The 27,849-nt window shown below is 40.7% G+C and overlaps 1 long non-coding RNA gene across 1 annotated transcript; it reads left to right on the top strand.

Moving 5' to 3' along the window:
- The first annotated feature begins 15,795 nt into the window (after positions 1-15,795).
- Positions 15,796-21,045, top strand: LOC111825547. Its single transcript, XR_002828732.1, has 3 exons — positions 15,796-15,864; positions 18,483-18,583; positions 21,027-21,045. It is a non-coding gene; the product is annotated as an uncharacterized LOC111825547 (long non-coding RNA).
- The last annotated feature ends 6,804 nt before the right edge of the window (positions 21,046-27,849 follow it).

The following is a 27,849-nucleotide window of genomic DNA, read 5'->3' as shown; positions in this document are numbered from 1 at the left end:
TAACAGATTTACAAAAGCAAGGCTTGTCTGTTAATTGTAGCGATCATTCAAGGTAAGCATCCTACATCTTTTCCAGGGGTAGAAACAGAGACACAATGTAGTCTGAGGCACCTACTGTATAATAATCCGCTCGTGCTCTATCGAGTGACTTATCCAGTAATTCAGGTTGAGCACACCCCCGTATCCCTCTTAGATTTCTATTAGTACAGAATATGCCCCACTTGTGGACTTCAGCTATGCTAAGGGCTGCTTGATCCGTCCCCTCCTCCATCAAAACGAGAGGGAGAGAGAGATGAGAGGAGAGGAGGGGAGAGGAGAGGAGAGGAGTGGAGAGGAGAGGAGAGGAGAGGAGAGGAGAGGAGAGGGAACAAGATAAACTACAGCCAACTCCTCATTTGGCCAAAGAAATTAAGGGACACATTTTATGCATTTCTCAAAAATATTCTTTTGTCTTAGGTTACTTTAAGCCTTTTCATTGATCATTTTCAACAGATAAACAAGTAAGGTTCCCACGCATATCAATCTGTCCTGAATGATTTGCACTGTAGCTTTCAACATACACTGTGAAGGTGGGGGAAAAAGAAAACCTTATATTTTCCTAAGACTTTTATTTGCACATTCCATGCCACAAGAAAACAAAGCCTGCATTTCTATAAGCAGATAGCAGTTATAATTTGTAGTATTTTGGTACAAATGCACTATTTGGTACAAAATGCACAGCTATTTAAAAATAGCTATGCTACTGTTTTAGTTTGACCAAATTCCATAACATTTTAGGTTCACTGATAGAGTTTACAAATATAAAGGGAATGAAGGAGTAAACGTTTTTGTAATTCAAGTTGAAAAGACCATGTTTATAGTTTTCTGGGTTTAGCTGTACATACTGTTTTATCTTAAGTTGGGGCACAACCATTATTTGGAAAATGCAAAAAAGATACCAAAAAAACACCCTCACCACAATAGGATCAATACTTGGGTTCCACAGTAAATTGGTATTTATAGAAGTAGATTTTATTTTTTCTGTCTGGGGTTGGGGAGTGGGGGCGGGGGGGGGGAGGATACTGAAAGATTTACAAATAACTCCATCTACCTACATTTTCACTTCAGAGAAAACATCAAGTCTCTTGATTTCAGAGCAGAGTTCTTGCCACCATGCCAGTGTTCTCCAATTTGTTAAGTGGGTGGAGCCCCTAGAAGTCACTGTTTTGAGGGGAAACCTATTAACATGATAATATATTTATGTCTTCCCTGGGAACCAAAACTTTTACTATCAGAAACTATGATGAGCCCTAGCTGGTTTGGCTCCGTGGATAGAGTGTCAGTCTGAAGGGTCCCGGGTTTGATTTCAGTCAAGGGCATATGCCCAGGTTGCAGGCTCGATCCCCAGGAGGGGGTGTGCAGGAGGCAGCCAATCAATGATTCTCTCTCATCATTGATGTTTCTCTCTTTCCCTTTCCCTTCCTCTCTGAAATCAATAAAAATATATTTAAAAAATATATATAATTCAACTTCAACTATATCCAGGGGAGAAAAAGGTTGTTAAACTAAACACAGTGAGTTATTTCAGAGATTTTTCTATTAGCATTTGTATTCTACCTACTTGTTCCGCCTCCTGTGCTCATCAGCAAACAATGTAAGATGGCAAACATTTAAGAAAAATTTAAAGAGAGGATGAACTTAAACATAGAAATTTGGACTTCGTTATCTTTTAATTATAACCTAAGATGAGCCCGGCTGGCATGGCTCAGTGGTTAAGCGTTGACCTATGAATCAGAAAGTTACAGTTAGATTCTCAAATACCAGTTGGGGCATATGCCAGGGTTAGGGCTTGATCCCCAGTGTGGGACATGCAGGAGGCAGCCGATTGATGATTCTCTCTCATCACTGATGTTTCTATCTCTCTCCCCCTTCCTCTCTGAAATCAACAAAAATATTTTTAAAAAAACTAAGATGAAACAATACATATACCAAATTATTATATTGTACACTTTATTTTTTTATTTTTTTTATGATGATGAAAAATACATTTATTTTATTTTATTTTTTTTTAATATACTTTATTGATTTTCTTCCACAGAGAGGAAGGGAGAGGGACAGAGAGTCAGAAACATCGATGAGAGAGAAACATCGATCAGCTGCCTCCTGCACACCCCCCACTGGGGATGTGCCCGAAACCAAGGTACATGCCCCTGACCGGAATCGAACCTGGGATCCCCGAGTCCGCAGGCCGACGTTCCATCCACTGAGCCAAACCAGTCAGGGCGAAATATACATTTATTTTTTAATGTATACATGTACACTGATAGTCCAACAGAAAACTTTATGATATTATCAGTGGAACTTTTGCTGCTGCATCACTGATGACAGAGATTTTACATCAGGTTTATATTTCGTGACATTCAGAGATATGCATGAGCTACTACTTTCATCCGTCAGGCTACTCCTATTATGAGACTTAACAAAATTCATCATTGAGAACAAAGATTCACAAGCGTATGAGGATGAAAACATGGAGAGTAACGCTATTGCAAAGTTTTTTAAACAGAAAAAATTTTCTAGAATGGCATTCCAAGTCCTCAATAGTTCGTTTTCGACATCTCTCTGGTACTCCTGTCTCTAATCGCTTTTTTTTTTAATTGCTTAAAGTATTACAAAGAGTATTACATATGTCTCCTTTTTTTTTTCCCCGCCCTTGACAATCCCCTAGCCTCCCCTACCCCCAAGTGTCTTATGTCCATTGGTTAATATTGTACACTTTAAACTAATATAATGTTACTAGAAGCCCGGTGCACGAAATTTATGCAAGGGTAGGATCCCTAGGCCTGGTCGGTGATCAGGGTGGCTGGGGCCTTCCTTCACGCCGCCCCCTTCCTTCACGCACGATATAGCAAGCGGTCGAACTCCCAGTGGGTCGAACTCCTGGTCAACTCCCGAGGGGACAATTTGCATATTAGCCTTTTATTATATAGGATGTGTCGATTATATCTCAATTTTTAAAAAGATGAAAACAACATCATTTGATGTTGGCTGTGGTGCATCTATGCCCCCTGGGAACCTAGTGGGGGTTTTGTTTTGTTTTGTTTGTTTTGAGGATTCTAAGTTTGTTCTTATTTGGTATAGCAAAGATAAAGCATTTGAATAAGTATTTTTGTTTTGTTTTTAACCCACCATGCTAAAATCGTGTGGTTACTGTACCTTATGTTCTTTAGAAGATGTTTTTAAATAAAAGTGTTTTGAGACTATAAGTCTTCTTTTAATGTTTCTGGGCAATTACCACAGAACTAATTTTGAAAAGCACTCAATTACAAAGCAACTGAATGTGGAAAGTGACTATTAAAAAGACTATTTAAGAGTGGACATGTTAACCCTTCTTGATTTCAAAAGTTAAGTATTCTGCATGTATGAGAATTATCCATGCTATAATTCTGAGTGGGAAAAAGCTGCATATTTCATTTTATATGTAAAATAAATGAAAAGAGAGGTCTGGACTAAAACAAAAGTTGTTAACACAGTTTACTCCAGGTGGTAAGAAAATAACTTTTGGTTTTTATTTTATAGACTTCCATATTAGTTAATCATTTTTCAATATATATGTACAACTTTCTTCCTTCTTATTTTTTTAAATATATCTCTATTGATTTCAGAGAGGAAGGGGGAGAGAAAGAGAAATAGAAACATCAATGATAAGAGAGAATCATTGATTGGCTGCCTCCTGCATGTCCCCTCCTGGGGATCAAGCCCGCAACCCAGTCATGTGCCCTTGACTGGAATTAAACCTGAGACCCTTCAGTCCACAGGCTGACGCTCTATCCACTGAGCCAAACCAGCTAGGGCTGTTTTCCTTTTTAAACTAACAAACTTTAAGGATATTTTTTGCTCAATTCTCCTGGACAAACATATTAATTACATAATTTGAAAACTGGTAATTTCTTAAAAAAATTAAGTGCCACATAAAATATTGTTTGCAAATAGAAAATAGTACCAAATCAATAGAGTGAATCTTTGAAAAGTTGTGATTTAGTATTCTACTTTTGGATTACTTTCCCTACATAAGTGAACCTTTGCTTTTACATGGTTAGTACTCAATAAGAGATTGAACAGTAGGTTACCTTATCTTTTTTATCTATAAAAATCGCAACTTTAGATATTGAGCCTAACTGTAGCTGCTCAGTGAATAAATGACAATGGTGAAAAGAACAGCTGAACGTGAAGGCCCAGGGTAGTGATCACAATGGAACCTTCAAGCAACACCTGTAATATCAATTGTCTCAACTGAAAGTAAATACAACTTTGGGAACAAGTCATGGAGCCTCTGAAAACCCCAGAGTGTAAATTCCCAACTAACTTCCCTAATTTTCAAATCTATAAAGAAATATATTTTCAAAGTCTCTATCAGAAGAGAGATGCTGAATTTAAGCCAAATAACTCATTGCAACAAAAAGAGTGTTGGTTAGATACATTTTCTTTCCTTTTCTACTGAGGAACAAACAAGAGCTAAGCTAAATTTGTAATATTATAAATTTCTATTTAGCATGTGAGCCAAATAATTTCTTAAAGAACAGATACATTTTCAAGGCAAGCTGTGAAGTCTCTCTCTCCCACAGCCCTTCAAAAGTGAGACAGAAGAGGCTTTGTGTGGCATAACGTGGGTCTAGTTCTGCTTTGAAGTTGGTGGAAGAGATAATTAGTGCTCTGAGGTTGCAGCTGTTGTGTGATATGGAAGTTCAAGGGCATCCATGCTGATTTTTCCCTCAGCAATCCAACATTTTTAAGTCAGAATGTGTGTCATTTTCACAAGCTTGAGCCAGACTCCATGTAACCATTTCCACTATTATCAATGCTCGTCATCAAAACAGGAAAGAACAGTGGAGACATGACCTCTCAGAGCGTTATGCAATTGGGCAGAGTAAAAAGTAAAGGAGGGTTTCTTGGGAAACTCAAAAGTGCTGGATTTTCTACCATTTCTGGTATCTAAATACAGGTCTAGCAAGAAAAACTATGAAGTGACCTCGTAAGATATTCTAGTCCTGGTTTATTGATATAACACTAGGTTGACCTCTACAATAATACTTATTAGAAATGTCATAATGATGATCATGGCTATAATAACTGTTTACGATGATAATTATAGGTTGAACCAATGCATCCTCCAGGTAAATAAATGATTCTGAAGCAGCATGACCCTCTCCACCAGCTGATACCATGTGCATTTATTTGTACATGTTCAACTGTTTAAAGTGGTTTGAATACTTGGTTTTGAAAAGGCAATTTTAGAATGTAAAATTGTTTTTCTCCATTTAAAAAAAATGTGTTTGAGAGAACCAAGTAGAGAGTTAGCCACTAATTCATGTAGTAGGTATTTCTATAAGCATCTTCTGGGTGCCTGGTACAGGGCCTGGTCCAGGGACACAGAAATAGCAAAACAAACATGGTTGGATGACTTATTTATACCAACCAGCCCACACAGAAAACATATTCATAAATATGACACATTACCTTTCAGGGAAATATACTTTCAAAAGTGACTTTCTGCCCCTGGTTTAGCAGAAGGTGCAGCTCTGTACACGTGCAAAGCTTCACAATCTGAGTATAAAGAAAATATACATATATTTTGGCCTTTGAGAGACAAGTGTTGTTATAATTTTAATGATAATAACTACTGTTTCCATAGCACCTTTATTGGGCCTGTGTTTAATATTAATTCTAATCCACAAAACAACCCTGAAAGTAGGTATTCTTTCCATTTTACAGGTGGCTTATGTTGAGAGGCCCTTCCCAGTATAAAATCATGATATTCTAAACAATTTGCAGTTCCATAGCAATAGTGGCAGCCCAGTCAAGGAGGTGAAACAACATTTACTGAACATCTACTCTGTCCTTGCACTGTTCCTGGTCCTTTACATGGATCGTTTCATTGAAATCTCACAACAACTCTGCAGGATAGATAATAACGTCCCCACATTGGCGATGCAGAAACAGGCTCAGAGACACCATGTAATGTGCCCCAAATCATACAGCCAGTGAATGGCCATCTGGCAGGATTACCAACCTGAAATATTTACTCAAATACTATCTCCTCTCTAAAATAAGCCCATCTACCACTAACATCCACTTCCAGGCCTTTGTTCAGGTTCTGCCCTCAGCAGAGAATGACCTACCCTGCCTAACCCCCACTGGGTCTTCAAGGTCAAGTGCAGATATGACTTCTTCAGTCCCAACCACCCCCAGGCAAAATTTGAAATCATAGAACATGTTTTTGCTACTAGTCTAGCACTTATCACACAGCATTGTAATTTGTTGGTATGTCTTTCTCTCCCATGGAAGCTAAGAAGACCTTGAAACAAAAATTGTTTCTTTTTCACTTTTGAGTTCTCAGCACATAATACACAGCTTGGCACTTAGGTTGACACTCTAGTTGGTGGCAGACCTGATACTCATGCCCACATGCTGTAAATTCAAAGGACCTCTAAAAAGTGACGAAACCAATCCTCCTGCATTTATTTGGGAGCCACGTTTTTGCTTTGTTTTTATTTGTCTGTTTGAAAGACCCTCAGAAGAGAGGATGCTACCATCTCTCTACCTTCTCTATTTGTGATTCCTTATAATAGGTCACGCTAGCCTCATTTGCTCATGTTTCTGCCCTCTGAGAAAATTCTGTCTCCTCATAATTCAGAAAATACAAAATGGAATTTTCACAAAATCTGCCTTAATTTTGCTGATTTCCTGATTAGCTAAGCTGTACATGACACACAATTTCTCTCTGAATTCTTGTCACAATGACAGGTTTTTTCCTTGTGAGAAATGTGATGACCACAAGAGAATACATATACTGGATGGTGCCAGAAGGAGCAAACAGATAAAACTAGCCCTAGCCGGTTTGGCTCAGTGGATAGAGTTGGCCTGCAGATTAAAGGGTCCCGGATTTGATTCTGGTCTGGGTTGCGGGCTCGATCCCCAATGGGGGGCATGCAGGAGGCAGCCAATAAATGATTCTCTCTCATCATTGATGTTTCTGTCTCTCTCTCCCTCTCCCTTCCTCTCTGAAATCAATAAAAATATATTTTTTAAAAAGTATATTAAAAAATAAAATAAACAATAAACAGTACATGGCATAGCCCTTCAAACAGAACAAATGCATTTGCACTAATTTGTACCTTCAAATCAATTGCCAATGCTTTAAATATCTTTTTTTATCTTTATTGTTGAAAGTATTACATATGTCCCTTTTTTTCTCCCATTGACCCCTTACAGCCCACCCCTGTCCCCCACCTCTGCCAATGCTTTATTTTTCTGCAAGGAGATAGGTAAATGTTTTGATTCCTCTTTAACAGATTAGTAAAGTAAGATATAGAAAGACTAAATTATTTGGCCCAAACCTTATCCTAGAATTTGGAATTAAATCCAAAAGTTCTTACCTTCCAGCCCGCACTCAAACCAAAGGCCACATTTTCAAAAGATAGATAGCAGCTATATGATTTTCTTCATCAAGGTAATCAGGTCATCACTTCAAATAACTCCTTTCTGCTTTAGAAATGATATTAATATATAATTGTCCTAAAAGCTTATGTGCAAAACAGGCTAATAAAAAAGCCTGGCCTTTTTGTTATTTTTTAAAAGTCTATACTGAATAGGGATATTCACAGATAATTGGCAGGGCTGTCTGGACAAAGAGTTACAGCTTTGTGGAATAAAAACATAGCCTGCATGTCCAAATTAGCTCAAGAAATTTCCCATTTCTGAGAGGACGAGCTGGCTGCCAACTCTTTAAGACATAAAAGCACACCCTCTTAAAACATGAATCATTACCTATCACATAAAACAAGGGCGCACACACACACACACACACAGACACACAGAAGCATCTTTAATAATTGCTCAAGGCTTTCAAAAATATCCCTTCACTGAACATTAAGATACATATTTTATCAACCAAGATCAGGTTGTCCTTTCCTCATCCACGCTGTCAGACAGGATAAGCTATTTACCAACAGCCTTGCTACATGAGCAGGCTCATGATGTGGTGTAAACAGGGGTGCCAAACAGACAGAGCAGATGACTCAGACTGATTCTAGAGTACACACTTGTAGGTTGAACTTAGTGCCTGCAGCTGGTTATTTGTCAACCTATTTTAAAAACAGATTGTTTGCCTTGGACTGGTATCTCCAATGGTTAGAGCATTGTCCTGTACACCAAAAGGTTGCCGGTTTGATTCCAATTAGGGCACATACCTAACTTATGGGTTCGATACCCACTCCAGACAAGAATGGGAGACAATTAGTCGATGTTTCTCTCTCACATCTTCTCTCTCTCCCTTCTCCTCACTCCTCTCCTCTCTCTCCCTAAAATCACTAAACATATCCTCCAGTGAGGAAAAACACATTGGTTGATCTTTATTCCTATAACTAGTTATTTTCTAAATCCTATACCTGAAATGCAACCTCCTTAAAGAAATAAGGCCTAATGCATGCTTTTAGCATAGGTGGACTAGGATGACCATTCTTTGGAAATGTGTATGGAAAGTTTGAACAAGGACAGGGTGAGCTGAAACACAACACAAAACCAGAAGCAAGGTGATCTGCCACAACTGAGAGTGGGCATTTGGGTGGTTCCCATGCATGCCATAAATGAGTGCAGTGGGTATCCTTAGTCTTTTTATTGTCAACACTGAACCTTACTGAGACATTACAATCAGATGGATAATTTACATTTGAACGGAGACCAAAATAGTTCCTAAATCTACAAAGGCAGAAAAATCCAGACATCTCAATATGCTTCCCTAAAAAGTGAGTTTAAAGCCCACAATAAAATATAAAAAGAAAATTACTTTGATCTACAAGAATAATATATTGATTTGTTTATTAACTGCCTTGGGAAAACATTTCTCAGAACATTTAGTCATATTTATTTCTCTGTTAGCTAGAAAGTAAAAAAAAAGCTACTGAGCTGGAACAAGAACTTTTTCCCCTTTATAAAATTTTCAGATTTCATCATAAATGTTATAATAAATGTCCAAAAGTCACAGAGCTTAATCCATTGTATTTTTAGAAGTTAACAGGATAGAATCTCAACTTTCATCTGTATGTCCACTTAGGAAAAGTATCTATTTAGGCCCTCTGCCCATTTTTTAATTGGATTATTTGTCTTCCTTTTGTTAAGTGGTATGAGTTCCTTATATAGTTTGGATATTAACCTTTTATCACATGTATCATTGCAAATATGTTCTCCGATACAGTGGGCTCTCTTTTCATTTTGTTGGTTTCTTTTGCTGTGCAGAAGCTTTTTTATTTTGATGTAGTCCCATTTCTCATTTTTCTTGCCCTAGGAGATGTATTGATGAATATATTGCTATGAGAGATGTCTGAGATTTTGCTGCCTATGGTTTCTTCTAGGATTTTTATGGTTTCACAACTTAGATTTTGGTCTTTTATCCATTTTGAGTTTATTCTTGTGTATGGTGTAAGTTGGTGATCTAGTTTCATTTTTTTGTGTGTATCTGTCCAATTTTCCAAACACCATAAATTGATGAAACTGTCTCTACTCCATTGTAGCTCTTGTATGGTTTTCCTTTTTACTATTTTAATTTTTAAAATATTTTTAATTTTACTGTAATCAAATTTATCAATCCTTACCTTTAAGATTGGTGCTTCTTAATTTCAATATGCTTAAAAATAATTTCTTCACCTGGCCAGCATGGCTCAGTAGTTGAGCATCGACCTATGAACCAGGTCATGGTTCGATTCCTGGTCAGGGCACATGTCCATGTTGCAGGCTCGATCCTCAGTAGGGGGCATGCAGGAAGCAGCCCATCATGACTCTCTCTCATCACTGATGTTTCTATCTCTCTCCCTCTTCCTTCCTCTCTGAAAAAAAAATATATATATTTCTTTTTAAATATATGTAAATTTTTAAAATAATTTCCTCATATTGAAATCATGAATCTAATTTCTTATTTTATCTTCTTACCTTTCATAGTTAAAAGGTCTACAAATTACCTAGAATTGATATTTTTGTTTACAGTGTGAGTGGGTTGTTTCCAGATAGAACATTCTCTTTTCCACTGCACTGCATTTTTGTCATCACTATTTAAATTTTTATTGATTTTTTAATAGATTCTCTTCACACCTCACTTTGTTAAATGAGAGTGTTTGTACCCTTACTATTCCTTGCTCTTCTCCTACCTACCCCTTTCATTGCCCAATATCTGTCATCTAGAGCTTTACTTTAACACCATCAACGTGGAGAGTGTTTATGTTCTGCTCCTAATCATGATTAGCTTTTCCATGTTTTGTAGGAGGTTTATTTTGAAAGCTGATAGTGAATAAACAAATTTTATATTATTATGACAATTCATCACATTATTTCTTCATCATAGAGGCAGAAAGTGCTAATAATTACTTTCTCTCAGCTACATTTTAAAGGAAAATATACCAGTGCCAAGGTTAAATATAGTCTCCTTTCTTACATTTTACCAATTGCTAAAAAATAATCAAGGTTTAACTCATTTCATATCTGGAACGTGACATTCTGTTAAAGGATTTTGATCTACCTAGAGTTTCTGGTTATTCTTTTTTACATTGTTAAGATTCCAAGGCTTTTTCCATTACAGCCTATATCTTGCAACTTCTCATTAACAGCATCTATTATCTGAAATAATTCCATTTTTTCCTTGAAAACATTTTTCTGTAAGCCTGCTGATCTCTGTTCTAATTTAGACCAATTTCCTCCCTTGGCCTATTGCACAACTGTCATCTTTGGATGCTATTTCATTATTCCTCCAAACCAGTTCTGTTTCTGTGTCCCTGAGAAGCAGAGAACTAACTGCAAGGTTAGATGGAACACAGCCCACACAAGATCACTCTAACTGGTGACATCAATTGCAAGTCGGAGGGGTCATGCCCAGGTTTGTTTCTCTAGAGGGACCCACAGAATGTATTGAAATCTATTATACTCATGGTCGAGATTTATTGCAGAGAAAGACTACAGACTGAAGTCAGCCAAGGAAAGCAGTACATAGAGCAGAGTCTAAGGAAGTACCCAATTCAGAGCTTCCATTGTACCCTCTCCATAGTCAGAACACTTACTCTCTCAATATTGATGTGTAACAATAACCACAGACTTTTGCCAATCAGGGAAGCTCATCAGAGCCTTGGTATTCAGAGTTTTTATTGAGCCTCCATTACTTACATATGATTGTATGCCCACATGGCTAAGGAGAATCTCCAGCCCCTTAAGGTGTGACCCAAAGCCCCCAGCCTGAATCACATTGTTTTTATAAGGCTGGTCCGAATTACCCAGGCAAACAAAGACACTCCTATTAGGCATGACATTCCAGGAATTTAGAGATTACCTCCCAGAAGCTAAAGCAAAGGCCTGACCTCTTATGGGGCAAGATTAAATTCTTTATTATGTACCAGAGGCCCGGTGCATGAAATTCGTGCACAGGCAGGGGACAGGGAGCATCCCTCAGCTCGCCTGTGCCCTCTCACAATCTAGGACACTGCATGCACCAGTGACCATACTTTTCATACAGGTGAAAGGCATCTTGTTGTTGTATGGGCAGCTACATTTTTTTGCCCTGATTATAAAAAGTAGTACATAACATGATCCTTCTGAGGCAGTAGTACTATTTTCCCCATCTTACGGGGGGAAAAACTGAAGCAGAGAGAAGTTAAATAATTGGCTTTGTCACATAGTTATAAGTGTCAGAATCAGAGAATCAGGGCTGACCACAAAATGTGCAAGCCAGAGTCCAAGCATATCATTGCTGCATCATCCTGTTTTTTCAGGGTTAGAGTAGCCTTGCCAGGTTTTAATTTTTAAATCTAAGAGACTGTTCCCAATACATAGGGTAGGGTCCCTAGGCCTGGACGGTGATCAGGGCCAATCTGCAGGGCAACCAGTGGGCGGGGCACCCACCTTGACTGGCGGCCTGGCGTCGCCCGCTTGCCAGCCCCACCCCCCGCTGCCACCCTCCCTCTGTGGGGCAACCGGCGGGTGGGTAATGGGGGGCCCCCGCTGGCACCCACTTTGGCTGGCAGCCTGGCACCGCCTGCTTGCCAGCCCCGACCAGGGGCAGCACCTGCGTTGAGCATCTGCCCCCTGGTGGTCAGTGCGCATCATAGCAAGCGGTCGTTCCGCTGTTCAGTCAATTTGCGTTTTAGGGTTTTATTATATAGGATTCCCACCTCTTTCTATTTCTTGGCTTTCACCCTCTTTTAATTGGAGTATAACCTCAAGTAAATGTGTATGGATATAAATTCTCACTTTAAATCTTTAGTGTTTTGAGGTTTCATAACAATACTAAGTATGGGCCTTTTTTATTTATCCTACTTTTTTCATTTATCTTATGGATCCTGTGAATGATGATTTGCCTTTAGCTCTGGAGATGTTATTTAACAATCTCCTTTCCTCTATCATGAGTGTTTTGTCTTTAGAACTTCTACTTGTTGGCTATTGGACTGATGCTCCAGTTCTGAATCCAAAGTTTCTCCAGAGCAACTTGGTGACTTCTATTCTTATAGTTCCCTTCTCTCATATTCTAGAGTGCTGTTTCCTCCTCCTCCTCTTCTCTTATAAACCTCCTAAAGCATCTGCTTTTCCTCTTCTCATCTGCTCATGACCATCTATAATGCTCTCCATTTTTGTGGGCTATATCTCTTCTTATTCTTCTACTAGCATTTTAAATTAGTCCTGTGAGAGGAGTGAGTCTGTTCACCTTGACATCTTGAACTAGAAGCTACCCTTATGAATTTAAAAGGTATTTTAAACACAGATGGCCTTTTTTGTCAAATCATGTTACCTGTGACTACATCAATGGCATGAGACCCAGTAATGAAAGCATTCCCTGAGCCTATGTTACACAGTTTGGGACAAGAACATCTTAGGAGAAGTATACTCATAGAGCCTTATGTGACACTTTTTCCTTTATCATAATGTTATCATTGTAATGCACTAGTTAATATTAACAATAGGAAGAGAGCAAAGGGGAGGCCAGACATTGTAAGCATGGTCACCTGGGAAGCTTCATCAGGGAGCTAAGGTTCACACAGCATTGCTCCTCCAAGGAGATTAACACTCCTTCCTTCCCCCCTCTGCTACTTGTTGAGAGGAGAAGGGAGAGATAGGCACATGTGCAGTAGAAATCAGGGTGACTTAGGGAAGGTGCTTGTCTGTTAGTATAGCCTGGAGAACAACGGATTGGCTAGGGGGTGGACCCCATCAGAAAAAAATGCAAAATTGCGGGCACATCCCCAGTAGGGAGTGTGCAGGAGGCAGCTGATCGATGTTTCTCTCTCATTGATGTTTCTAACTCTCTATCCCTCTCCCTTTCTCTCTGTAAAAAATCAATAAAATATATTTTATAAAAATAAAAATCATCATTCTCCCCTTTAAAAGAAAGAAGAAAGAAAGAGAGAGAGAGAAAGAAAGCAAGCAAGCAAGCAAGCAAGCAAGCAAAATCGCCCTAGCCGGTTTGTCTCAATGGATAGAGCATCGGCCCTCAGACTGTAAGGGTCCCAGGTTCGATTCCGGTTAAAGGCATGTACCTTGGTTGCAGGCTCTATACCCCTGGCCTTAGTGCCCTGGTCAAGGTGTGTGCGGGAGGCAACCAATCGATATATTAAAAAAAAAAAAAAAGGAAGTTCTTTATAGTTTGCAAGGTAAATATGTTGTAGGAAGTTGGACAGACATGAGCAGAGCAAGCCAGAAGGGCCAGGTACAGAAGGTCACCAGGGTGGAAATCCCCAGGTGCCTAGGAAAGGACAATTGTAAGGTGGGACCTCATCCCCAGGGTGACTTTTCCTCCCCTAGCATATACTGGTGAGGGAGGTTTGGACCTCCAGACTTTTCCTCTCTAGAGATAACATCTATGTTCCAGGCCCAGATAAGCAACAAAACCAGCCTCAGGACCAGGGGCATTAATGACCTGCCCTGGGGCCAGCCAACCAATCAGTGGAGAGCACAACCCAGACAGGACACACCTGGGAAACTGCTGAATATTCTATAGAGATCTTCCCCTGGGACCTTCCCTAAAATCTCAGTCCTTAAAGCCCATAGGCTGGAGGTCAAGGGAGCACACCCATGCTTTTCCCTCCCTGCTTCTCCTCCCCCCAAGGTATGTGACCATTAGCTTCCCCACTCCCAAGCTCCAAGGGCCCTTCCTTTACCTCTGTAACTTGTTTCCTAAGCCAATTTCTTCTAGGAATTACTTTTCCTACCTCTGTAATTTACCCAATAAATGTTCTCTTACAGCTTGGATCTTGCTCTGAATTCTTTCCTAGCCAGAATCCAAGTACCAAGAGGTTGCTAAACCCAGGTTTGGTCTGACCCACCGGTCAGACAGGGTGCCAGTCCTGCCGCCTACAACATATTGAAAACAAAATACATTATCCAAGTGCATTTTGAGAATGACTACATTCTCCAGGGCAGGTTTTGTGCAGAACTCAGCAGAATCCTTCATGGGAGAAAATAAAGCTTCCATCTCTGTGACTATCTTTCTCAGATAAGGGTAAAAATAAATAAATTACCTGAATTTTCCCAGGGTTCCACCAAATAGATAAGCATGCCTTTTGGAGGTGACTATAAACATAATAATAGAATCTAAAAAGAGATGTATAAAACAACTTCCTAGTTTTGAGTTGCATTGAATGACAATAATATTCAATTGCATTGAATGACAATAATATTCAATTGCAGTTTAAAGAATTAGGAAAAAAAACATTAATTAGCCCTTGTACTTTCACAGGAGACCGTGCATGTACCCATACACCCACAGTACAATATTGAGTAAAACAAGTGACACACCTGATACAAAGGAATGAGAAGTGGTATTTGAGTTGAACCTTAAAAAATGAGTAGGGTTTCAATTGGCTAAGATAAGTGAAGGGCATTCCAAAAAGAGGGAATTGTGTTCACAAAGGTTACAGATATGGAAAAGTAAGGCTTTGTTCTGGAAATGATGAAATGCTTGGTTTGCCTAAAGAACAAGTTCAATATAGAGGATATGTGGCATAGGCCATGATGGAGAGGGCCTCTTATAACAGGCTAATGTGGAACTTGGTTCTGCAGGCAATAGGTAGCCTTTGAAGGTTTTCATTAATGAGGGGGGCATTGTTTCAAAAAGGAATTTATAACAATAACATTTTACTTTTTTCATTGGTATTTAGTCTTTACAAATTGCTTTTACATACATGATCCCATTTGCTCCCTGTCATAATTCTATGGTACAGGTGTTCTTACTGTTTGCGAGTAGAATAAGGTATAAACCAGACCTAGATTCTGATTCCCATTTCAATCTACATCCAATCTACTTCTATTGTAGGAAGACTGATGTGTCGAAAGTGTATACAAAATACACTGAAGGCAGTGAGGCAGCACCTGAACATCTGAGTAGGAGTTGGAATTCTGGAGCCAGTGTTTAGCAAAGTACTCAAAAACCAATAAACAGCCTTCTTCTATTCTAGAAAATTTGACTCTGCCAAGAAGGCAGCAGGACAAGATTATGGACATGATCTCATATTTCTTTGAAATTCCCCCATGGTACTGAGCACTGTGCTAGGCACACAGTGTTGCCATATAGGTGAGTGATGTATTCATTCCCCTTAGCCAGGCACTGACACTACTAAGGACTGGGAAAACTTTAGTCCCTACAATGTTCTGAACTGTACTGAATGCTCCCAATTGCCTAGCACAGACCCAGGATCACATCACTCCAACAGCATGCAATTAGATGCCTCTCCCAACATGACAAAGATATGCTTGTTTAAATGACAACTGTAGGATCCCCCCAAGGACATGTGGGCCATGTGAAAACTGTGAGCACAGAGCTCACAGCTGTTCATTTCAACAGTCAACAGTGGACAACTGGTAAGAATCTAAACCATTTTTTATTGTGTAAGCCTTAAGTGCTGTTGTTTTTCTAATAGCTTCTCTGTTGATGATGCAAATTTGATCTTTCAAAATAAGGATTTTGCAGGGAAGATCTTTCATATATTTACAAAAAAGCCACTTGCTTCTCATTCAATTTCTCTAACATTGAAATATAAAGTGATTGAGAGGAAAATTTCCTAAATCTTATTACCTTACAGGTTATTTTCTAGTATAGTTAAAACCATTAAACTCCACCTTTCTTTCATGGCCCCCCCAGGTTCTGTCTTGAGTAAGTCAAGCCTCCACAAGACACCAGGGCTGACTCTCTCACATAATTCAGACCCTTCTCCCAGGTTCCTTGGGAAAGCTGATGGAAGTGACAAAGCAATGAATTAACATCTCCCACCAGAACTCCCTCAAAGAGTGGTTTTCTTTTTCTCTGGTTTCTGGTTTTTGTTTGTTTAGTGTATTTTAGCTTAGGAAATCTTGTCTTTACAAAAAGGAAATCCTAACTTTTATTGTGGAAGCCGACTATAAAAAGTTGCTAAAAGCAAAGTTGCTGCAGTTGAAGGAGACAAGGAAAGAGATAGGAAGAAATGGAGAGCTTATTGTTTACCCTCCCTCATTCCCTAAGTATTTTGCTCGACATAGAATAAAACCATTAACCTTGAAGATTTCTGAGGTACTTAGAACTTGATTCATGATCTTCAGGATGTAGGAGCATAAAAACCACTGAGTTACACCAACCTGATTGTGACTAATAGAGCAGTCTACTTGACCACTTTACTCACTCATTCTTTCCAGTTATTCACTGAATATCTATGAGGTGTCAGGCACTGTTGCAGGCACCAGGGATATAGCAGTAAGCAAAAGAAACTAATTTTCTGCTTGCATGGAACTTACATGAGAGGGGGGGAAAAAGAGGAACAAATGTAATCTGAACAATAAAGATTTAATTAAAAAAAATCAAAAAAAAGAAAAAAGTAAAACAGGACAAAAAATAATAAAAGAGGGTGGGGCGGGGTGGAGTCAGGGGAGGCCTCCCTTGTGAGGATGACTTTAATCCGGAAGTCAGTAAAGTGAGATATCGCGAACAAAATCTATTTAGGTGGAAGAAACAGTGAGTGGGAAAGCAATGAAGCAAGTGAGAGCTCGGCACGGTTGAGGAGGAGCAGGGAAGCCGAGTGGCAGGAACACAGTGATGAAGAGTGAAGCAGCAGATGACGTCAGGAAGTCATCAGCTCCTCTGGGGAAGAGGCCAAGTCACCCTCAACTTGACTCTGTGGGGATGAGCTTTGAGTTATGGAGGAGATGTTCAATATTTATGTGTTGGAAAGAGTCAGAAAGTCCATTGTTTTGGTAAAAAGAACACACTGAAGAGTATATCTAAGTTCTTCCACAGAAAGTCTTAGGTAGCAAGTTTTGTAATGTATTTGTCTAATCAAGAGTTCAGAACGTCCCATCTCTACGGAGAGCTCTGTCTACCTCCCAAGTGACCCCGGCCTTGGGGACAAAGTGTCCCCAGTGTTTTCAGGGCCACATCTCTCACCACATCCCTAAAGTCGGTTTCTGATGTCCTCGTTGCACAGATTTCACAGTGTGGTGTGTTCCAAGGAAAAGGATGACTGGTAAAGGATGAACACTGATAATAGATTAGGTCCCCTGGGGCCTAAAAATTACTTTTTGTTTTAAATCAGAAAAGAAACAAATTGTTGCAAAATCAATGGCCTCCCACTGTTAACTATGAGCTGCACAGTACTTCTCTCAACTATAGTTTTGGTCAACTATGCCACTCACTCAGCCACTTAGTGCTGTGTTAAGCATAATTTCAGAGCTAAACTGGTATAACGAAGTGAATGGATGACTTGTTTATTTGTATTTCTGGGAGCAGGCATTTTTATCAGAATTTCTTAGGTGGAGCAATTTTCAAATGAGTTCTTTTTCATGCAAGACTTTATAAAATCTTACCAAATAGACCTATGTTTTGTGGTTTTTGTTGTTGTTAAGGATGCCCATGGTCCCATCTTTCCCCCTCTTGGCACCCACCATCTGCCAAGAAACATGACTAGTTTCTGGTTTTCTGATCCCCTTTGCAATTTGTGACTGAGTTTACAACAGCAAAAGTCATTCTACTTGGAACTCTAAATATAACAAGCTTGTCAAACTGTTCAAGGAAAAAAATGCAATCTTTTTGCTTTTTAAAGTTTTTCTTAAAGGGACATTTCATCTTTGTTGTAATGAGGTTAATTCCAGGTCACATACCAAAAAAAAACACACATAAATCTGTGCAACACAGATAATGCAGCAGCTTGGACTGCTGGCTGCAAGGAAACAAGGAAGAGTGGGATATTTAGTAGGCCTTTTATGGGTAAAGGCAGGACATTGCACTTAAATTGCCTGACATTAACAATCAGGGGGAGAAAAACAACACAGGAACTTTTGCTGTCAGGGAGTTTGTGTGGTTTGGTTGCTCTTCAAAATCCTTTGTGTTCTGATATACGCAACCCAGGTGGTAGGCCTCTTCTCCTTTTTAATCTTTTCCTATCTCACAGGGAGTACCATAGTGACTCTTTAGAGAGGGGAGATCAGCAACCTTGACCTTACCATTTATACAGCTAGGTTTATGAAAAAGATACCCACTGCCAATGGTTCACAATGAAGTTCCTGCCAAATTCATTGATGACCACGACACAGAGCTATCACCCACCTGCTCCAGGTATGTTCTCTCTCACCTTTCCTCAAAACAAACATTACGCTCCACCAGCGTGGTTCAGAGGTTGAGTGTGACCTATGAACCCGGAAGTCACAGTTGGTTTCCATATCAGGGCACATGCCCAGGTTGCCGGCTTGATCCCTAGTGTGGCACGTGGAGGAGGCAGCTGATTAATGATTATCATCATTGATGTTTCTATCTCTCTCTCCCCCTCCCTTCCTCTCTGAAATCAATAAAAATGTTTAAAAAAAGAAAAAAAAGAGAAAAGAACACTACTTGGACTAGGGTGACCAACCATTTAGGTTCACCCAGGACTGAGGGATTGAGTTTCCTAAAAGAGGGCAAGTGGGAAAATCTGGGGCAAAGCAGAGGAGTTGATCATCCTGACTTGGACCCCCCATGAAGTCTGGAGCAGTTCTTGATTGGGAGCTGTGACCACTGGGCCTTGGTGAGCTGCACTGCTTTCTTTTACCACACACGGAATAAGGACTCACTGTCCAGGCCTTTCAGGTACACCATGTGGAAGTCCTCTCATTTTTCCAGTATCAGAAAGACTGACAATTTCTGCATTAACAAAATGGGGATACTAATTGTCTACCTCCTAATTCTTCTATGAGAATTAATATTAACGTGTGTAAAGTACTTACAACAAAGCCTGGCACTTAGTGCCTAACAAAAGTTACCTACTGTCATAAGGATCATTAGCTTATGGATGGGGGAGAAATGATGCAGGACTTCAAATTGTAGTTGATTCTCTCCTAGTGAATCCTGCTGTATTATCTTTTCAAAAGTTAAAAAGAGAGGGAAGGAGGAAGGGAGGAAGGGAGGGAGGGGAGGAGGGAGAAAGAGAAAAAGAGATTCAGTTAAGTCAGGAAGATTTATCTACTGTCTTAAAAATTAATTCTATTCACAAGGACTGACATTTGAGCATGGCCAAAGTCCAGATAAAAAAATGTTTCTAAAATGAAAATAATTGGTATGAATACACTACATTTTCTGAATAAGTTACTACCCTTATCAACATTTTTTATCATAGTTAGGAAATGCAAACAACCAGAAAATCCACCAGTAAGATAATGATTAACATAATTATGTTACACCCATACTCTGCAATTTGTTAAAATGAATAAGGTAGATTTTTATGAACTGACATGGAAAGATCCCCAAGGCATACTGTTGCAGAGCAATATATAGAGCTTAATTTCATGTATGCAAACAAACAAATCACAAAAATGCCTCTATTATGTATGAGTACATGAATGAAGAAAACAAGTTTGAAAGGATAGACACAAGTACCTAAGGATTACCTTTGGGAACAGGAGAATGGGTTGGGGGTGGCTTGAACAAGAGACTAATTTTCTGTTCAAATTATGTGTTGCTTGAAATTTAAACAAAGAGAATATATATTCATATATTATTGGTATTTTGTAATTTTGAAAAATAGTATAATAAAACAGCTGTAGAAAAGAATTTCACCCCAAAACCAAAACTCTTTTGCCTACTTCTTGCCTACTTCTCCCTCATTCTCAACATCCCTGAAAAACAGAAAAACAAATGTGCTGTAAGTGGCAAAGTATACAGGTTACTACAGATGAGGTATATGACATATAATTCACTATCTGGTAACGAGAGTTGACCATAGTAAGGAGTCCACCTAATTACACCCAAGTACAAGTCAAAACAAACAGCCACTCATGATTTCACAATAAGTTCTTAAAAAATAAAATTTGTTAGCTATTTTTTAAAAAATATATTTTTATTGATTTCAGGGAGGAAGGGAGAGGGAGAGACAGATAGAAATATCAATGATGAAAGAGAATCACTGATGGGCTGACTCCTGCACCTCCCACACTAGGGATCAAGCCCACAACCTGGGCATGTGCCCTGACCAGGAATTGAACTGTGACTTCCTGGTTCATAGGTTGACACTCAACCACTGAGCCATGCTGGCCAGGCCATTTAAATAGTCTTTAAAATTGTTTATGGCTATGTTGACAGTATCTGGAGTTTGTTTGAAAGTCTTCTCTTATCAGGTAAGATATCCATGACATTTATTTGAAGATTCTTTAATCAAATTGTTTTCACTGAAAATAAGTATGGCTTTAAAATGATCAAAAGGTCTATACAAATAAATTGCTACTTGCTTCATCAAGTTCTTGAGGGAAAAAATATTCAGCCAACCACTTGTTGATCTGGGTCTAAAAGCAATCCATTATTGGATTCACTGATATTTTAACTATTTAATTATTAATTATTCAAAAGGAAAAATATTTTTTTAAGTATATTTTATTGATTTTTTTATAGAGAGGAAGGGAGAGGGATAGAGAGTCAGAAACATTGATGAGAGAGAAACATCGATCAGCTGCCTCCTGCACATCTCCCACCAGGGATGTGCCCACAACCCAGGTACATGCCCTCGACCAGAATCAAACCCGGGACCCTTCAGTCCGCAGGCCGACGCTCTATCCACTGAGCCAAACCGGTTTCGGCCAAAAGGAAAAATATTAATAATGGTATGTATGCTTTCAAGTTTTTAATTAGTTGACCTGCTCTAAGTACAATATTGTAATCCTTTTCAGTCAATCATTTTAGAAATAATAAAAATATAATTGAGTCTCATTACCTTGATCTTTGATTTGCGAAGGGACTAAAAAAGAAAAGAAAAGGAACACTATATGAACATCAAATAACACCCAACAGTTTTTTAAAAAATTGATTTTAGAGAGAGGGGAGAGAGTGAGAAGCACAAACCCCAACAGAGCCCACACTGGGAATCGAACCCACAAACTGGGTACGTGCCCTGACTGGGAATTGAACCTGGAACCTTTCAGTGTACAGCAAGGATGGGAAACCTTTTTGGTGCCAAGGGCCATTTGGATATTTATAACATCATTCGTGGACCACACAAAATTATCAACTTAAAAATTAGCCTGCCATATTTGGTCAAACATTTAATTAACTCACCCCTAATGCCTTGGCAGGGTCAGACCAAATGATTTGGGGGGCCTTATATGGCCTGCAGGCTGGACATTCCCCACCCATGGCGTACAGGATGATGTTCCAACCAATGGAGCTACACTGACCAGAGCACTAAACAGTTTTTAAAAACCCAGCAAAGACTTTGTGCTTCACATAGCTCTACTCAGGCACACAGAGGAAATGAAGTTACCCATGACAGAGTATTACAATAATGCCACAGAAGCAACTGTCTCTGTAATAGAAAGTTAAATGTCAAGTTAAAATAACTTCAGGTCTTTTCTATTTTACAGTGGACTAATAACTTTTATTGCTATTTTTCAGGGATGTCAGTTTCTACTTTCTAAGAAATTTAATTACATTTGCTCTTCTCCAATCACCAATCCCCTTTTTGGCCCATTCCTAGATGACAAAGAAAAATGTAAGTGAATCTGCAATGACTTTACCTAATTCTGAAGCAGAATACAAACTGTTCCAACCGTCTCAAAGGACATGCCAGTTTACTATAGTTAAACACTTTAAAGAAGTAAGCCTGGCTCCACTGGCAATGGGATGATTGGTAATGGAACTCAGACCTGGGTGTTTTTCAGTATCCACTGCTATTGGTTATATGCTCCATGGCATTCTGTACCTTTCTTTCAAGTTATTTACCAGTTCATAGTTATATATTTATATGATAATATTGTTAACAATAGGCCCAATGCACGAAATTTGTGCATGGGTAGGGTCCCTAGACCTAGCCGGCGATCAGGGCCGATCTTTGGGGCGACTGGCGGGGCTATGGAGGGGGAGGGGCCCCCGCTAGCACCTGCCTTGCCAGCCGGCGCTGCCCACTCACCAGCCCCTCCCCCCACCCCACTGGTCACCTCCCTTGCAGGGTGACCAGCTGGGCGATCGGGGGGTGGGGGGGATCCTGCTGGCACCTGCCTTGGCTGGCCTGGGGCCTGTGGCCTGGGGGCAGCTCCTGCATTGAGCGTCTGCCCCCTGGTGGTCAGTGTGCATCATAGCGACCGGTCGTTCCTCCATTCAGTCGATTTGCATATTAGGCTTTTATTATATAGGATGTTTCTCCCCAACATGACAGTAAGAGCCATGAAAACAAGAGTAAGATCCATTTTTCCCACCAATGTATTTTCCAGCACCCAGTTCTGTGAGTGCCTAGAATGTAGTTAAACGTGCAAAACATTTTTAAAGAAAAAAAATGAATAAAGGATAATTGAATTATTTTCAAAGAATACTTAGGAATGGACCAGTACCAGACACTTGGTATGTGCTATGCAATTGTAGATTTAACCAGTTAACTGCCACGCATCCAAAATGGAAACCATCCCCACATGCCATAATATTTTGAATTTATTTATTTATTTATTTATTTATTTATTTTATTGCTTAAAGTATTACAAAGAGTATTACGTATGTCTCTTTTTTCCCCCCGCCCAATATTCTTAATTTAATTTAAAAAATCAATTTGCAATGAATATTATAAAAATAAATATATTACTCACAATTCGGGTGTTCTTGAATATTTTCAGCTGAAAATTCTCGAGAAAAATGATTTTAAAGTTGGTCAGGGCTGCCACTTAGGGAAAACATTTTTTATTACAGACGCGCGTGACATGTGGGGAAGGTCCGCTGCTTGCATCTAGACGCTTATGGCATACAATGGGTTAAGAAGGTCCAAACCTATAAAATTTCAATAAGATATTATGCCAAACTGACTACAATTGCTGGGACACATCTTAAATTTTCGGAGAATGACAGTTTTGCAGTTTCTTTTATGCATTTGAAATTAAGGAGGTAACATAAGGAAGATTACATGAAGGTAGAAGAAAGTAAGGAAGAGATTGGATAACTGAATAGTTAAGATTATGTATCAGCAAACATATTGCTACAAGAGACGTTTGAGATTTTGCTGCCTCTGGTTTCTTCTAGGATTCTTATGATTTCACAACTTACATTTAAGTCTTTTATCCATTCTGAGTTTATTCTTGTGTATGGTGTAAATTGGTGGTCCAGTTTCATTTTTTTACATGTATTTGTCCACTTTTCCTAACACCATTTATTGAAGAGACTGTTTTCACTCTACTGTATGTTCTTGCCTCCTTTGTCAAATATTGAGTGTAATGGCTTGGGTCAATTTCGGGGGTCTCTGTTTTGTTCCATTGAACTGTTCTAGTGCCAGTTCCAGGCTGTTTTGATTACAGTGGCTTTGTAGTATAACTTGATATCTGGTATTGTGATTCCTCCAACTTTGTTCTTCTTTCTTAAGATTGCTGCGGCTATTCAGGGTCTTTATTGGTTCCATCTAAATTTTTGGAGTATTTGTTCTAGATCTGTGAAATATGTCATGGGTATTTTAATAGGGATTGCATTGAATCTATAGATTGCTTTGGGTAGTATGGACATTTTAATTATGTTAAATCTACCAGTCCATGAACACAGTATATTCTTCCACTTCTTTATATCTTTCTCTACTAGTATTTCTTTTTTCAAATGTCATGTAGTTTTCTTAGTACAAGTCTTTTACCTCCTTGTTTAAATTATTCCTAAGTATTTTAATTTGTTTGTTAAATGGTAAATGGGATTTTTTCCCCCCTAGTTTCTCTTTATGAGAATTCATTATTGGTACATTTACACCATGGAATACGATGCAGCAGTAAAAAAAGAAGGCTCTTACCCTTTGAGACAGTCCAGAGGGACCTGGAGAGTATTATGCTAAGCAAAATAAGCCAGTCAGAGAAAGGTAAGTATCACATAATCTCACTCATATGTGGAATCTAAAGAACTAAATAGAGGAACAAAATAGATCCAAAGACATAGAAGCATGGAACAGACTGATGAATCTCAGAGGGAAGGACGGGGTGGGTGGGTGAGAAGAGACTAACCAAAGAACTTGTATGCATATATGCATAACCCATGGACACAGACAATAGTGTGGTAAAGGCCTGGGGCAGGGGGTGGGTGGAGGCTAGAAAGGGTCAATGGGGAAAAAACGAGAACATATGTGATACTTTTATCAATAAAGATTTAAAAAGAGAGAGAAAAAAAGATTATGTGCTCTCTTGAGGGGGCTTACCCTTGTTTCAAAGTCGTGATAACCTAGATGCACACAAAAAATGGACAGGGACTATTTAAGGCAAAGATAAACCTTTCACTATAAAAGTTATATGCCTGGGGCATGACAACCCGCCATGACCCGCCCAGTTAGGAATTAATGAACAGATCACCTTGGGAGGCTATACTTTCCATAAAAATCTTTTTTCGTCCACATAATGAAATTCTATGAAAGGTGTTTTCGAACAATTAATAACCTCACATTCGAGCATACCTCACTTTTCCTGTTATCTATTTTACAAAGGTCAGTTTCAACCTTTTCTGATGATCATAGAGTGACAGTCCTTTTGCATACTAAATTAAGAGCATTCTATTGTATATTTTGTTTATAGTTTGCCTTTAGAGTCTGACAATTTAGAACACCAAAGGGGGGGGGGCATATCCCATAATCTGTTACATCAGTAACATGAAAAGAATCTCTTCTTTTTTTAACCTTTTCCCTTTACCTGGTGTGAGCATCTGAGAGAGGTCACCTGATGGCATGGTAGGGGTAAGTGAACAATTCTCAAACTTGAGCATGCATCAGAATCACAAAAAACTTGCTAAAATACAGACTCCTGGACCAAACCCCAGAGTTTGTGATTCCATAGGTCTGGTGTGGGGCCCTGAGAATTTGTATTTCTTCTTTTTTTTTTTTTTAAATCCTCACCCCAGGATATTTTCCCATTGATTTTTAGGGAGCGTGGAAGAGAGAGGGAAAGACAGAACACTGATGTGAGAGGAACACATTGAATGGTTGCCTCCTGCACACGCCTGACCAGGTCCCCAGCCCGGGAGTAGCCTGCAACCAAGGTAGGATACCCTGATCAGAATCAAACCCGGGACCCTTTGGTCTGCGGGCTCTATCCACTGAGCCAAACCAGCTAGGGCGTGTTTCACTTTTTAATAACTAAAATTCTGGGAGTGGGGGGAGTCTGTTATTATTTTCCTCAGTAAGAATTAGTTTCATAGCTTCCCTGTCCTTCAGGGCTTTAAGCAAGTCACTTTTCTTAATAGTTATAATAGTATCTACTTTCAGGGAATTACCGTTAGGATTAAATGAGGCCCTAAATGGAAAAAAATACTTAGCACCAAAAATGATCTGTAAATGGTAACTGCTTTGTTTTTACTAACTTAACTACTCATTCGAGGAAATAAATTCCAATGGCCCTGGGACCAGTGACTGAAACTACTTAACATTTCTAGCACATTAACTAACCACAGAAATCAGCCTAAATGGTCACTTATATTCTAGGTATTTTTGCTTACTGCGGCCGGAAACTGTTTGATTTTGGAACTTTTGGCACAGAGCACCAAAACAGGGTCTCCCAAATACACAAAATTATAAAGTTATCACCTGGAGCATTACTTAAAATACAGGTTCTTGAGCTCCACCCCCAGACCAACCAAAAACAATCTCCGGGAAGAGGCCTAGTCGTCTTTTAAATAAGGACCGCAGGGGCTTTTCTGATCCAAGAGTTTGGGACACTCTGAAGGGCTGTCACTCCAATCTTTTTGTTGTTGCTGTTAATCCTCGCCCCAGGATATTCCATTGATTTTTTTTATAGAGTGGAAAGGAGGAGAAGAGACTGAGAGAAACATAGAAAGGAGGAGGAGAGACACAGAGAAACATCGATCGCACACCGACATCATCCCGCGTGCACCGAGATGCAACCCGTAAGTGCCCCTTGACCAGAACCCAACCCGCGAGGCTGATGCTCTTATCCACAGGGCATCTCAATGGTGGCTAATAGAAGCCCTAAACCTCATTCCTGTTCGTTCATTACACTCTCGGTTACTAGACAACAACACAAGTCCTATCTGTCTTAGTCATTTTGTCCTCTTGAGTTGAACTGACGTCGCTTGGAGGGGTCTGCTGGGAGTGGGAGTCTTTTGTTGGTGGTGGTGCTTTGCACAGGTTCTAGCGCTCGCAGTTAACTCGCCCTTTCAAATTCGCTGGGCCCAGTGCCCCATCGGTGAACTGCCTGCTTCCCGCCTCTCCCCTCCTGAACTTCCTCCTGCAGCGTTTCCTCCCTTCTGGTCTCTGCCCCGGGTCTAGCTTGTTTGTCCCTTCACTCCATTCCTTGAGCAGAACATTCGGTGCCTTCCCCAGTTCGCGGCGCTTTGCTGGAACAGCCCATTTCCAGGGATTTTACAGGCTGGCCAAAACAGTTTGTTCAGAACAGAGGCGCGGGCCGAGGGCTGGCACCGCGCTAGACGGCGGAGCGTTCCCCGACTCTGCACAACCACCTTGACCTTGAGCGAGCGCCGCCGGCCCAGCTCCTTGCCGGCGGCGTCCGGGCCAGGCTCAGGCTGGACTCTGGGACTCACAGGGGGTGGGAGGGGGCGGGGCGGGGCGGGCGGAGACTTCACGCACGGGCGAAAACACCCCAAATCTGTCTGTAAAGCAGTGCCTTTTCCTCTTCGCGAAGCGAATCCGTGTAATTCTTGGGGGGTGGGGGAGGGGTCGTTGGCGTGAAGGAGGAAAGGGCTCGCGAAAAAGCGTGAGAACTCAGATGGCGAAAAGTAGGCGCGAGTGAGAAAATCGGGAGGAGGGAGGCTGAGGGCGAACAATCGGGTTAAAAATAGAACCACATACTCAGTAGGACGCGCTCTTTCCAGCTCCACCCTGGGGCCGGCCGCGCCGGTGACTCGGCTCCGCGCGACAGCCTCGCCGTCAGGCTCCGCCCCGCCCCGAGGAGCGGGTGACTGGAGGGGCGGGGCGGGGCGTCGGGCGGCTACGTCACCACGCTCCCCAGCGCCGCCGTCGGGGTTTTCGCTGACGCACAGGCCCCGCCCCTCCCTCCCTCTTTCCCTCACGCCCGGGCGCGGGGGCGGAAAAGGAAGTCGGCCGGACCCGCGACCTGTCTGCATGTAGTCGGGCTCGCTCGCCCCCGGGAGCCCCGGCCTCTCATCGGCGTAGCACCAGCGACGGCGACGGAGAACGCCATCGGCGGGCCTTCGCGGCGCACAGTCCTCGCGGCGCCCGCCCCGCTCGCCCTGGGAATCGGCCCTACCCGCCGCCGGCGGAGGCGTGAGGAGACGACGGGCGAGCGCCGCGAGCAGCGTTAGCCGCCGCAGCCTCCGGTCCTCCCTCCGCCTCCCTCTCGGCCTCCCCCCCGCTTCCCTCCTCCTCCCACCTCCCGAGCTCCGCCGCGTCCCGGCCACGCTCGGGGCTCCTGCTGGAACAAAAGAAGGCC

The sequence above is a fragment of the Myotis lucifugus genome, unplaced genomic scaffold (assembly GCF_000147115.1).
Source record: "Myotis lucifugus unplaced genomic scaffold, Myoluc2.0 scaffold_31, whole genome shotgun sequence".
Classification (NCBI taxonomy): domain Eukaryota; kingdom Metazoa; phylum Chordata; class Mammalia; order Chiroptera; family Vespertilionidae; genus Myotis; species Myotis lucifugus.
This window is presented reverse-complemented; position numbering and strand designations above follow the sequence as displayed.